The 12875-nt window shown below is 45.4% G+C and overlaps 1 protein-coding gene across 5 annotated transcripts in view; it reads left to right on the forward strand.

Moving 5' to 3' along the window:
• Positions 1 to 2456: 2456 nt before the first annotated feature.
• The window catches only part of ATP2B2 (ATPase plasma membrane Ca2+ transporting 2), a 319480-nt gene continuing 309061 nt past the window's right edge, over positions 2457 to 12875 (forward strand). For 2 of the 5 annotated variants that reach the window (XM_032447210.1, XM_032447211.1), the window contains exon 1: positions 2463 to 2601. The gene's annotated coding sequence lies outside the window, so the exon portion shown is untranslated. Of the gene's footprint in view, positions 2602 to 12875 lie in introns of all 5 variants that reach the window. The other 3 variants (XM_032447212.1, XM_032447213.1, XM_032447214.1) reach the window with 2 other exon arrangements.

A 12875-nucleotide genomic window follows, 5' to 3' on the forward strand; every position in this document is an offset into this window, starting at 1 on the left:
CGTGAAGCTGAAGCGTGAGAAGTGGTGTCTGACAAATGCAATTCATTATTAGATCATTCAAACCTAAGGCATGCATGGTGCCAAAGCATTTGGTATTACGTGATCTCTGCTCCTTCGAGTTACTTTGACAAAGCAGATCACCTCTGCTAAGCCTATATTCCCCAATTTAAACAGGAAAATGAGAAGGAATTTAAAGAAATACCCAAACCTGAGGTAATGTATAGTGAACTTAGGAAAACCTGTAACAGAAATGGTCCTAAGCTCCAAAACAGACTGGGATGTGTTGAACTGTAGGAGCTGAGTTTGAGCTGCTCTGATAAAGCAGGGTGTTTTTATCTTGCAATCTTATTAAAATCTGGATGTGAGAGTTCCATGAAATTCTGCAGTAAAAGAAAGAGAGATCCAAAGAAAGACAGTGAGAACCGTCATGTATTCTCTGTCAAAAGATAGCTCCTAAAGCTGTTCGAAGTTTTTTATGTGTGTATATATATATATATATATATCTTATTATATATCATCATATATCATTATCATATATGATATACATTTTCATAGGCAGAGAGAGCAGAATGGAAGTTGCTCATTCTCCCATCGTTTATCACAGCGATAAACAGCCCTTTTGCTATTTCACCATCATTTGAAAATCAGTTGTAGAGGCTGAGTATCTTCAGGTAGTGTTTGTGCTGCTCTGCAGTTATTGTTCCCAGCTGCAGTAGCTGCCCAGCTGTGGGTGTTCTGATGGGAAGAATCATGTGCTGGGAGGCTGTCCTGTGTATGCTTCAAGCCAGAGCTGTGCTCAGTGATCCTTAATGTTTGGCAAGATAAGGTTGGGCAGAGAATGATGTATTTTGGTGAAAATAGTTCATAGCACATGGCTTTATGCAGCGTGGCATTATTAGTGGGATGTTTGCATGCACTGAGTAGGAATGCACAGCTAATGCTCTTCAAACAATACTCCAATCGTCTGCTTTAAATGATTAATAAGCACAAGCTGAAAATAGCTCCAGATTTACCTAATGCTTGCATGATTATTTTTGTAAACACGCTGTTCAGGCTTCCTCTGCCATCTTTCCAAGCATTGTTACAGCAGAGATGTGGGGATTTTTGATAAGTTTTTCTCAGTTTGATCTTCATGATGATGCAGAGCTTTGTGTCGGGGAGAGCACCAGAGATGCTGATGTGCAGCTGGCAGTCAGCGTGTGGTTTGTGATCAAAGGAGAAAACCACTGCAAACACTTGCAGAATACCTACAGGTCTCTTTTCACCCTCCCTTCCCCCCCTCCAAAGGTAGAACCTGAACTTTGTGAGAACCACAGGTTCATGTTTTGCCAACTGGATGGCCTGAAGTTACCACAAAGATACGGTTACAGCTTCTCTTAGTCTCAGACAAGCTGGAAATAGCTTTGAGAGACATGGAGGGCCTGGTACCTGTGTGCTATTGGCTGTCCTACTTTTCCAAAGTCCTTTCTGAGATAAGGGTAAGTCTGGAATTTAAATGGTGTTGAAGCCAAGATAGGAATCAGAATATAATTAACAGTGTATCAGCTGTCCAACAGCCCAGGCTGGACTGCAAGGCTTTTCACCAATAAGAAGGTGGAGGATTTCCAGTCTGCAGCTGTTAAGTGATGGCTTTGGGTCCTTTACGCCACACCACCTATAGCAGTACTTTTGTCTGCTCTTCCATGTATGCTTTATTTCAGCTCTGCCCTCAAGCTGTTTGGTAACTGTTTCCTATGGTAGAAAGGACAAATAGCCCAGCAGCACTTCTAGGAAATGGCACCTATGTTAAATATATATAAATTTATCACGGTTTTTGTTAAAAACCCAATTTTAATTTCTCTGGCAGAGATGTGAGTTTGTTGAAGAGTTTTTGAAACCTACATCGATTTTTGGCTGGAGTGCCAGTCCCTGGGTCTGTATCGAACAGCACCAGAACCACACGCCTCCTTCCAGAGCGCACCGCTACCTCCGTCTCTTTGGCAGGTACCGTGTTGTTCTGCACCTTTTGGAGGATGAGGCTGAGAGCTGCGGGTACGAAGGGCACAAACAGCGGGTTGGGGGCCACGTGCAGCTGACAGATGCGCTGCAGCCCCTCTCGCTGGGGGGTGGGTGTTGGGGGAGGGTCAGCTCCGCCCGCGTGTTGCCCCGACTCTGCGTGGAGGCGAATCCCGGCGTCACGAGGAGGGGCCGCTGCCCGTCGCCCTTTGCACGCCCGCTCTCCTGCTTCGGGCAGCGGGGATTCCCACCGCTGAGCCTGGGGGCAGCCGCTGCGCGCCCCCTGCAGCCGCGGCGGAGCCGGGAGCGTCGCCGGCCTCTCCCCGCTGAGGGGAGCCCCAGCCCTGCCGGGGAGGCTGCGCTCCGCCGGGGCCGGCACCTCGGCAGGGAGGGGAGAGAGGCGCTGCCCGCCCCCCCCCAACCCCCCCCGGGGCTTCCCTGCTCGCCGCGGCCCCGCTAAGTCTGACGGAGCGCCGCCGCCCAGCGCAGCGCAGCGGCCAGGCGCAGGAGGGAGGCGCCGCGCGGCCCGGCTCCCCGCGTGCCGCCGCTCGGGGGACAGCGGCCGCCTCCGCGCTGCCGGCTGCTCCGCTCCTCTGGCCGCATCAGGTAGGGACCGGAGCGTGGCAAGGGGGTGGGATGCGGGGAGCTGCGGTGCTCGGAAAGCTGCATCCGCGCTGGGGTGACCTTGAGGCGTGGGGGACGGCGGGGCGCGAGATGCGGCTGAGGGATGCGCTCGGGCTGCGAGCGGGGACTGGCGGCTGCCGGGGCTCGATCTGCCTCCCTCTCCGTGTCGGTAGGTCGGGAGAGAACAGCGGGCCCGGAACCTAAGAGGGAAGGGGCTGCCGCTCGCTGCCCGCCGGGGTCGGGGAGGGGACGCCGTGCTGACAAATAGGGGGACGCGGGTGCCTTCCCGCAGCTGCGGGGAACGGCAGCCCCACGTCTCGCAGAGCTCCGGGAAGGCGGGGCCGGGCTGCGCTTCTCCCCTTTTGGAGCGGAGCTGAGCGCGTGTCACGAGCAGCTGCAGCGCAGCCCCGCGGGGAGCAGCGCGACGCCGCCATCCGCAGCACCTCCGGCAGCCCCGGGGCTGGAGGAAAACTGCCTCGTTCCATTCAACCTCGAAAAGTTTTCTCCTTTCCCTGCGTTTCCTGCTGAGCGCTGTTACGTGCCTTTTCGTGCCTTTTCTTTTTCTTTTTTCTTCCCCCTTCGTATTGTTGTGCTGGTTTATCATGCGGTAGCGGCATAACGTAGTTCTGTATTCATGTTGGCTTTTCTTTGGTGGTACTGTGATGTTTGAGGAGCTCAGGCATCGAGATGAGGGGGAGGGGGGAACAAATGCCAGCCAAGGCGCAGAGCTGGGCTTCACAGCTGCTGAGATAAAGGAAAACGTAAGTTTATAAACAGCGCGGAAGCGAAGTGCTGTAACTCAGCCCCCAACGAGTGACATGAGACCTCTGAAGGACCAGCCGTAGCTGCTGGCAGGTGCTGTTAGGTAAGCGGTCCTTGAGGCACAGCAAAGCAGGGCTGGGCTGGTTGGAGAGCTGGGCTGTGGGCTCTGCACCTCCACGGAGCTGTGCTGTGTGCCCTGCAGTGCTGGGCGTCCTATGGGTGTTTGTGGCTCTGAGCCGCGTGTGCCCCGTGCTTTGCTTGTAGGTCAGTGTTCTTTACAATGACTTTGTGAGCTAACGAGTTCTGTCTTCGTGGTGAGCATTACCACAAGCTCTCTCTAACACAAATGAGCATGTACTGTCTGTGTAGTTCAGTGTCAATATTAACAATTGTACATCAAATGAAATTACTCTTTGGTTTAATTTTATAGTTTCAAGTACCATTTTACCTCTGATTCACATTCAGCATCATTATCAGCGTTGACTTTCGTTCATGTCCATCCAGTACCACAAACCCAGTTCCTAAGTTAGCGAGTCCAAGCCATCAGATCCAAGTTTCCCTATCCAAACCGTACCTTTTAACCATCCAGTTACCTATTTCCAGATTACGCTCTGTTCATTTTTATTGTCTGGGACAAGTTCTATGGGATAGTTAATAAATGGCACATGGTTCCGTGATGATGTCACCTCACTGGGATTCAGTGTGAGGAGGGCGGTGGGGAGAGCAAATGGACCATTACAGTGCCCAGTGGTTTGGTTTGTTCTGCTCCTGGTGTCTCTCAAGGTGCCTTAGGATACCTGCTCTGGCCTGACACCCCGCTTCAGGATCATCATGGAAACATCACTGAATCTGTGATTCAGAGGGCTGCAGTCTCCACCATGTCCCCTATCATGTACTGGACACAGTGTGGCACCTTGGGTGGTGTTGGTTACCTGTCTGTAGGTAGCTGAGCCGGATGTGGTGCATTTGTCTGGTTCTTTATGCTTCATTAGCTGAGAATAAAGTGCTGCAAATCAATTCGGTGGTGGGACTGGAAGGTGGGACTGTTGGCCTATTCATAATCTTCTGGGAGCTGGTTTAGCGTTTGTGTCAACAACAAAAAGAAGTGTTTTCTGGTTACTTATTCATAACTTTAAACTATTTTAAGTCTAGAAAGTAAGCTAAAAAAACTTCTTGGTATGCAGAAGCATGCGCTGTAGCTGCAGATAGTGCAGAATGATGGATGCAATTGTGGAAATGTAGCTGCGTTGACCGTGAGGAAGAAGCAGAGTAATTAGACAAGAGTTAAATGATCTGGTGGCAGCATGATGGGAGGTGATAGTGAAAGAGAAAATCAGGAATGGGAAGAAAGTTCACATCTAAACAAAGCTGTGTGGCTGCTGAAATCTTTTAAAATAAACACACGAACGGAGCTCGGGCTCCCAATGAAGCCTTACAAGCCTTACATTGGAATGTGTGTCAGATAAACTCTGCAACGCCGCTTCAAAACAAAGTGAAGTACAAAAAAGCCCAAAGATTACCTTAAACATAGAGTGTATCTTTTGGGAACAGAAGCAGCAAATGCAAACGGTAAAACGATTTTGATTGTTTGAGAAGAGAAACATCTAAAATCTTTGAGAAAGGAAAAGTAAACATGGAGAGATAATATTTATGTGTAGTGGGATTATAAAGATGACAGTAATTAATGTAATGGTGGCTGAGATCAGAGCTGGTCTCAGTGTATTTGGGTTACCAAACCACTGCAAAATTGCCCATCAAACTGGAAGGACTTTTCTTTGAAGCCTGCTCTGAATTACATTTCATCCTTACAAATGGGGTTATTTAATACCAAAATATTCAGACTTCCATTTTATAGTGGGGAAGAGTTGGTTACACTTTACTGTATCTGATACGGTATATCCTACCTGATGTGTTAACTGGGGTTTTCCTGTGTCCTCCTGCATGCATCACTTGGAGCTGTTTTTTTAGTGTAACGATGTATTTGGAACCTCACATTGAGATTCTTGAATATTTTGGGCATATAAATAAAATAGTTGGTGTGCTGCAGGGACACCCTCCACACACTGGAATGTAAACCTAGAAGGCTTTATATGTTTCTTGGAGGCAGAAGGTGCTCTGTGTTTAACATACATAATTGCAAGAATACTTGGGAGGTCTCCTTGCATCCCTTGGAGCCTGTAGGGGAATCCATCAGCTGTGCAGAGCTGGGGCTGCTCCCATCGCAGCACACAGGTGGGTGCCCTCAGCCCCAGCTGCCACTCTCTGTGTGCTCTTTTTCTTTATGTCCTGCTGTTTCTCTCCTGCAATCTGAAGGGCTCGCAGTGCTGGCAGGTTTTCAGGTCTTCCCATTGCTCCTATTTCTCAGCCATCCGTGCTCCCTGAAGCTGCTGTGTGCATAGGGCTGAGTGTGCATGGGGTTGCTGAACAGGAAGCAACAACAGTGCTATCGTGTACGAGGCAGTACAGTGGTCAGTACAGGAATCTTTGTTTCCACAGTGAATTTCTTCATTGTATGGTGAAACGCCTTCAAAAAGTGATAGCACTGGGGTTTTCAGACCCCAAACTGGTTTCTTTCATTGGTGTGCCTTGTGAAGGAGGTGTTTGTCCTGCCACTTGTCACAGTCAGTTGTGTTCATGCTGGGTGGTTATATGGAAAGCATCGTGTGGGCTAACAAATGGCTCAAGGAGGGGCTGAGTTTGATTGTTGAGGCAGTGGCAGGATTCAGAGCTGCTTCTTTTGGTAGTTAATAGCGAGAATAACACACATAAGCAGGAGATGCTTTGCCTGTGTGTTAGTTTACAGTGCAGGAGCCAGTGTCACCTTGAGGATACAGCTGCTGAACGTTTGTATTGGCAAATCTGCCTGTGTCTGGGGGTTGGAACTGGATGATCTTAAAAGTTCCCTCCAACCTAAACTGTTCTATGATGCTATGGAGATAGGGTTGCATTCAGCAGAACGTATAAAAGTGGCTTGTCCAGCATTTCATTTTTTCTATTGCAAGTGTTGTCTTGATATCTAAACCTTTTACTAATACTGTTATTATTTAATGGGTTAATAATGAAAGAGGATTGAAATAATAGTGGACTTGTTTGGGGAAATGTTCTCAGTGACCTACACTGGAAATTCCCAATGGGTTGGTGGGTTCCTGGAGAGTATTTGCATAGATGTCTGAAAGGTTTTTAAGCTGGAGCTTTAAATGGGGGAGATTTATGATCATTAAGAGCAAAAATACATCCTTTGCTATTGAGAGACTACGTAGCAATTTTATTGATAGCAACTGCTGAAGCTTATGATAAATTCATTATTTCCCAAAGATTTTTGTTCTCATCTGAGCATGTTACTCTGTGTGTTTTTAGGTGCTGGCAAACACTTGCAGTAAAAGCAGAATGGTGGCTTTGGGAGCAAAGTTACGCCAAAGAACTGATCAGAGGCAGCACTGGGTGCACAGACAGCTGTTCTGCTGTGTCGAAGTTTTAGTCTTAAGTTCCAGCACAGCTTTGATGTGTTGGTACTGAAAGCCTTGTGGTAGCCAGAATATGTCACTGATTGCTGCTTTTCCCTTCTTAGAAGGCTGGCTATCATATAAAAAAGAAAAGGCTTGACTTTGACATTTGGTTATTTCCTGTCACTCGATCTTTCAGGTGCTTGTGTGACGATTTAGCTCCTATCCCCATCTGGGTATAGCAGAGAGGTGGACTGGTTTGCAGTTCCTTGTCTCCTGCTCTCTTTGAAGTTGCATACTGTTTTTGCCTCCTTGCGGTCCTTAGGGAACTTTACCCTCCCTTATTGAATGGAATAGGTAATGTTTGGGGATGGCTTTGGGTAATTCCTCAAGTCCTCTGAAGGGAACTTTGTCAGGCCCTGTTAAACTGGCTGTCTGGCTTCCCTCAGTATCCTTTAACCTGTCTTTTTTCCTTCATGCCCATAGTCCTATATTCTTAGTAGAGTCACTTTTGAGTAATTTTTTCTGTGTTGTCCTTTAGACATTAAAAGAACAGAAAGGAGGTACTGAATACTTCAGCTTTCTCATAACTATCCGTTATTTTCTCTCCTCTCCCATTAAATCCCGTAACCTTTGCTTACCTTTGTCCCTCTTTCCTTCTGCTGTATTAATAGATCCATCTTTGGTTGCTTTTCTGTGGCCCTCATTAGTTGTTGATCCTTTTGTGTGTTGGTTCATCTGGATCGTACCACGGATGGCTGTGCCATTCTTTTCTATGTGTTCTTTGTTAAACGCTCTTGTTTCACCTTTTGTACAATCTCTTCTGATAGTCAAAGCCCTTGAAGACTCTGGATGTAACGGCGAATCATCTCTTACAATGCTTCTTACATTTCCTCTGCATTGGAATGTTCTGATGCACTATTTTATACTGGTTTTGTTAATAACTGTCAGCTTTCCTGAACTCCTGGGTACTGTCTCTTCAGGAGATGTTACAGTGATTTGATGGAGTCTGCTGAAGTTGTTGCCCCGAATTTCACTTCTCTTTTTGTTCTTCCTTCACATCTTCCATTTAATACAATGGTGAATTCTCTCAACTTGTGACAGTGCTCACTGGAAATACATTGTTACCTTTAAGATCTCACTCAATGCTTTCCTATTAATCAGAATAAAATGCAGCTGCAGCTTTGGTAACATCTACCATGTTGGTACCTTTATCTTATTAGCCCAGCTCCACCTTGATAATGTAATGTTGTTCCTGCTCGGGGGAGCAGCCTGAAGAGATGAGAGAAGGGCCATGCAGGTGATGGCTGGGGCATGGCACAGGAGGAACAAGGCTGCCTGTGGAATCACTTGCTTATTTAGTGAATGCTTTCTTACTTCATACAGACTGCTTACTATTGGGCTTTTGGTTTTGGATTAATAACTAAACTGCTGCAGCATGTACTTACCCTGTGCGTTTCAAGGGTTAATTTATTACTATTTGTAAAGCTGCTGAGTATTTTGGATGGGAAGTAGTACTGTAAGTGCAAAGTGTAATGTATGATATTTTTGACAGTACTCAAATAGAGCATTGGGGCCATTTAAATAAGGGTGAAGTGTGTTGGTTTCTGTGCATCCCTAAACAACCCAGATTCTTCCCTTTGTGAAAATACCAGTTCTCTTGGTGGGCACTGTGCTGAGAACCAATGTAGATCAAGCAGAAGAACCTGCCTGCAACAGAAAACTCTTTCAGTTAAAACTTCTTGCTCATAGGAGGAATATCCCACTTGTAAGCTTAGCACTAAGTCGTGCATTCTTGTCAAGGGACCGTTTTGAAGTTGCATCAATGATCTTGATTGTCAAATACATCACAGATAACACAACAGAAATATTTCAAGTGTTAAGGGCAGGAGTTTTAAGATGGGGAGGAATGGAAGCCAAATGCAATTTCAAGTTCTATTGGCTCGTTACTGAGGTTTGTGCATCCAACATCAATTGGATTTTGAAAATAGTGCTCTAAATTGGTGGCTAATAGAGCTCTTCCCATTATAATGGTAAAAGCAGCTTGTAAGTCACCATTAATAATTCAGCTGAAGATTATTGGAGTCTCATTCAGTAACTCCCGAAAAAGATGAGAAGTTTCTCTCATTGATTTCAGTGCCTTTGGGTTGCGTTGCTGGGGGGCTCTGATGAAATAACGTGTTTCTGTGGAAGGTTTTCTTGTTTCGGTGGATCTGGTGACCAAGAATGCAAGTCTTAAGTTACAGGAGAGGCTGATGCTGGAGTCATCTTTGGTGCTGTTTACATACAGGTAGGTAGAGGGATACGTAGAACCCCGTTCTGCTGAGCACAGGAAGAATCCCCTCCACAAAAGCTCAGCGGTGGATTTGCATGGGAGTGGAGTGGCAGGTGGGCAAAGCAGGAGCTGTTGCTGCTGTGCAGTGTGGGCTCTGCGTCAGTCCTGCTGCTCCCCCAACCCATCTCCGTCAGCACAGCCGTGTCTGATGCTGCAGCCTTTGCCGTTCGGCGGCAGTGAGGCTGCCTTTCATCCTTCATGCTCTCTCTTTGTCTTTTACTGTCTGCCCCTCCTCTGTCATTTTCTCGCTCCTTCCATTCTCAAAAGATATCTAGAGGAATCCTTTCCTCTTAAACCATTTGAACACCTGAATGACTTGAATTTGCTGTCACTTTGAATGGAAACGTGCCTTTTACATCTGTTTCAAACGTGAAAAGTCAATTTAAACCTACCAATTTGATCAAACTGGATTTTCAGTCATGTCAGGAACCCAGCACCATGTCTGGATAATCTGTGTATACAAAAAGGAGGAGCACCATGTATGTATTTGTGGGGACACACAGTCTGTAGAAGGACAGCAGTGGCTCACAGGCTTCAGAAGTCCCAGCAATTCAGTCCCATTATTTTTTTTTGCATGTTCTTCGGTAAATGAGGCTTAAGAGTGATGAGATCAGTGAAGCTTATGATAACCACCCTGATTTTAAACCTATGACTCCTGGAATAGAATGGTATCCGTAAATGCTTTGCTTTACCTGGGGAAAGCATACAGAAGGAAAAGCCATAGGATGACTGTAAGTGTTAAACAGTAAAACCAGAACAAAAAGCTTTCTATAAATAGTAAGACGGTCCCAGTTCAGCAAAGTACTTAAGCATATGCCTAAATCCTTCCTTGTTCAGCAAAGCACTTACATGTGCATTTGAATTCTGCTGAAATAAAGCATTAAATATCAGGCTTAAGTGCTTTGTTGAATTAGGGGCTGTATCTGTGCAGACAGACCTGGGGAGAAAGATAGTTTTCTTCATGGGAAAATGGTATGTGGTAGTTGTTGGGGCATAATATCCTGTGTGAAATTTCTGGCATTGTTCTCTGGCCGATTAACTTGGAGAACAAATGGACATTAAAGCTGTAGAGTCTTTATGTTCTGATAGTTCAAATTTGTGTTCTTCTGGTACTGGCAAATTGCTCAGACTTGATGCTGACAGCTGCTTTTGTAACAGTAGGACCTGTGTTAGCTATTAGAGTGGATTTCCTATTTCTTAGGAAAATGAAGGCAATAATGATCTTCCCTGTGGCAACAGTGAAGCAGTCTGTACTTGGGAATATCCAGTTGTGAGTGCGTTGGTCCAGGTGCCCCAAGTAGCCCTCCTGGCCAAGAGTTTGCAAATACAGGTAAAGACTCTTTTGTACAAAGGCTTATTTTCTCTGAAAATACTTAGCCTCTCTTTTCCCACAAGAAGATCTATTAAACAGTGTTGGGTTCTCAAGGTGTTGGTCTCCTCTGAAACTCTCCTGCACAGAGGGGAAATACTTGTAGCTTTTTCTGGTCACCTTGTCTCTAAAGTGGCTTCATGTAATGTTAATACAGCAGTTGTTTTGGCTGGATTGATTGATCAGAAGGTGCTATTTAAGAAATATATCTTAATCAGGTTAAACACAACTCATCCTTCTTGTTTATAACATGGACACATATGGCTAACCTGATAGGGTTGGCATTTGTGGGAGCACACAGTTTATGAAACTAAATTTCCCCAGAGATGGAAACCTCTCTGTGTTGCTCCTTTGTCTGGAACGTGGAGAAACAGACCTGGCTTCTGGGAAACATGGCCCAAGTCCTGTTTTGATTGACAGCACAGTGTTCAGATCCAGATCACCCAAATTTAATCAGAGCCAGGATTCCCGCAATGCATTGCAGTTTATTAGTTATGACAGTCACCGTCACAGCTCGGACTTTTCTTTTTTTGCCTTTCTAATGAAAATCTGGGGGAAGTGGGTAAGTAATGAGCATGTGGACTTTGATACAGTCCGCTATTTTTTGCTCTGATATTATAACTGAACAGAATTACTGTGCTGATTTTCAGGACATACGTGGCACATGGGTTTAGAAGACCACTGTCAAAATGAATCTTTGAACTTCTGGGGCTCTTTAAAAATTAGTCTACAGAGTCCAAGTCCTTTCTAGTGCTAATTGCTTAGCACAGTGCTGGAGCATGCTTTTATTGCTTTAGTTACTTCACTGTTGTTCTGTTGAACAAATCTGTAAACCATTCTCTAATTCTAGGAAAAAGGTTGGAAGGAACAATAGATCATCTGGTTCCAACCCCTCTCTTCTGTGGGCACAGTTGCCACCCACTAAATTAGGTTGCTCAGGATCCCGTCCATCCTGTCCTTGAATGCCTCCAGGGATGGGATATCCACAGATTTTTAGTAGGTTCATGTGGGTCCACTTTTCAAGCCTGTTTGGGTCCCTCTGGATGGCATCTCTTCCTTCTGTTGTGCTGATTGCATCACTCAGCTTGGCATGGTCTGCAGACTTGCTGAGGATACATTGATCCCACTGTCTGTCATTGATAAAGATGTTGAAGATCACTGGTCCCAAGACACCCCTGAAGGATACCAGTAGTCACCAGCCTCCGCCTGGTCACAGATCTGCTGACCACAATCCTCTGCCTTGCACAATTAGATGACATTGGTTACCCTTCCTTAGTCCACACAATGCTGTCACTCCATCACAGAAGGCTATCAGATAGGCCAGGTACCATCTGCCCTTGGTGAAGCTGTGCTGGCTGTCTCAGATCACCTCCTCATCTTGTATGTGCTTTAACATAGATTCCAGGAAGATCTGATCCATGATATTCTCAGGTACAGAGTTGAGGTTCATTGGCCTGCAGTTTTCCATGTTTCTTTCTCCCTTCTCCATCTCTTCTCTGTTAACCCTCTTCCCCCATCAAGCCTAGTGTCAAGCTCTGGTGATCAGAGCCCGGCCAGCTTTCTGCCCAGTATATTCTTGCATCTCCTGGGTAGTTGTGATCCTTTTGTTTTTGGGTTGTTTTTTTTTTAATGTATGATAAACACCTATCATGAAAAGCACAGTGTGAGAATGGTTAATTCAAATGTTATATGTTTGAGCTGATTAAGGAAATTCTAATCTGGATCTTTACATAGGAAGTTATAAAGCAGTTTCATAATTTAAACCAGATCAAGTCTATAAAGTAGTAATAAGCTCATGTAAATCTCCCCACTGTAATAAAGTTGAAATATTTCAGTTGAACAATTAAAAAACCCTGTAAACATTTGAGTGAAAGTCTCTTGCTGCTTTACATTCTATTTGATTAGAGTGGATATAGCTTTGAAGAAGTGCCATCTTGACCTGATTCAAAAGGTCAACTGTTAGGAGTCGTGGTTAATGTCAGAATGCTCTGTTACCCCATGAGCTGCGTTTGGCACTCTGAATTAGACAGAACGAGCTTTATCTGTTTTGAATTTCAGACAGTGTGAATGGCAATTTCTGCAGCAGGAACCAAGCTGTCCATTAGAAACAGGTTAGAAATAAGAAAATCAGTCTGCAGAATGACGTACTATGTGATGTAATTAAGTAGGTTGGTAGATAAGAAACTAATGAGCTGCTCTTCGTGCGACATACGGATAGGTGAACTTCCAATAGGTTATTGCATTGGAAATGACTGATTGGAAATAAGCTGACAGTGTTTGATGAAATGTACCTGTAATGAAGCGAGACCGTTAGCAAAATGTAAGTAAGTTCCTGTCAAGCTTCCTT

The sequence above is a fragment of the Coturnix japonica genome, chromosome 12 (assembly GCF_001577835.2).
Source record: "Coturnix japonica isolate 7356 chromosome 12, Coturnix japonica 2.1, whole genome shotgun sequence".
NCBI classification, from domain to species: domain Eukaryota; kingdom Metazoa; phylum Chordata; class Aves; order Galliformes; family Phasianidae; genus Coturnix; species Coturnix japonica.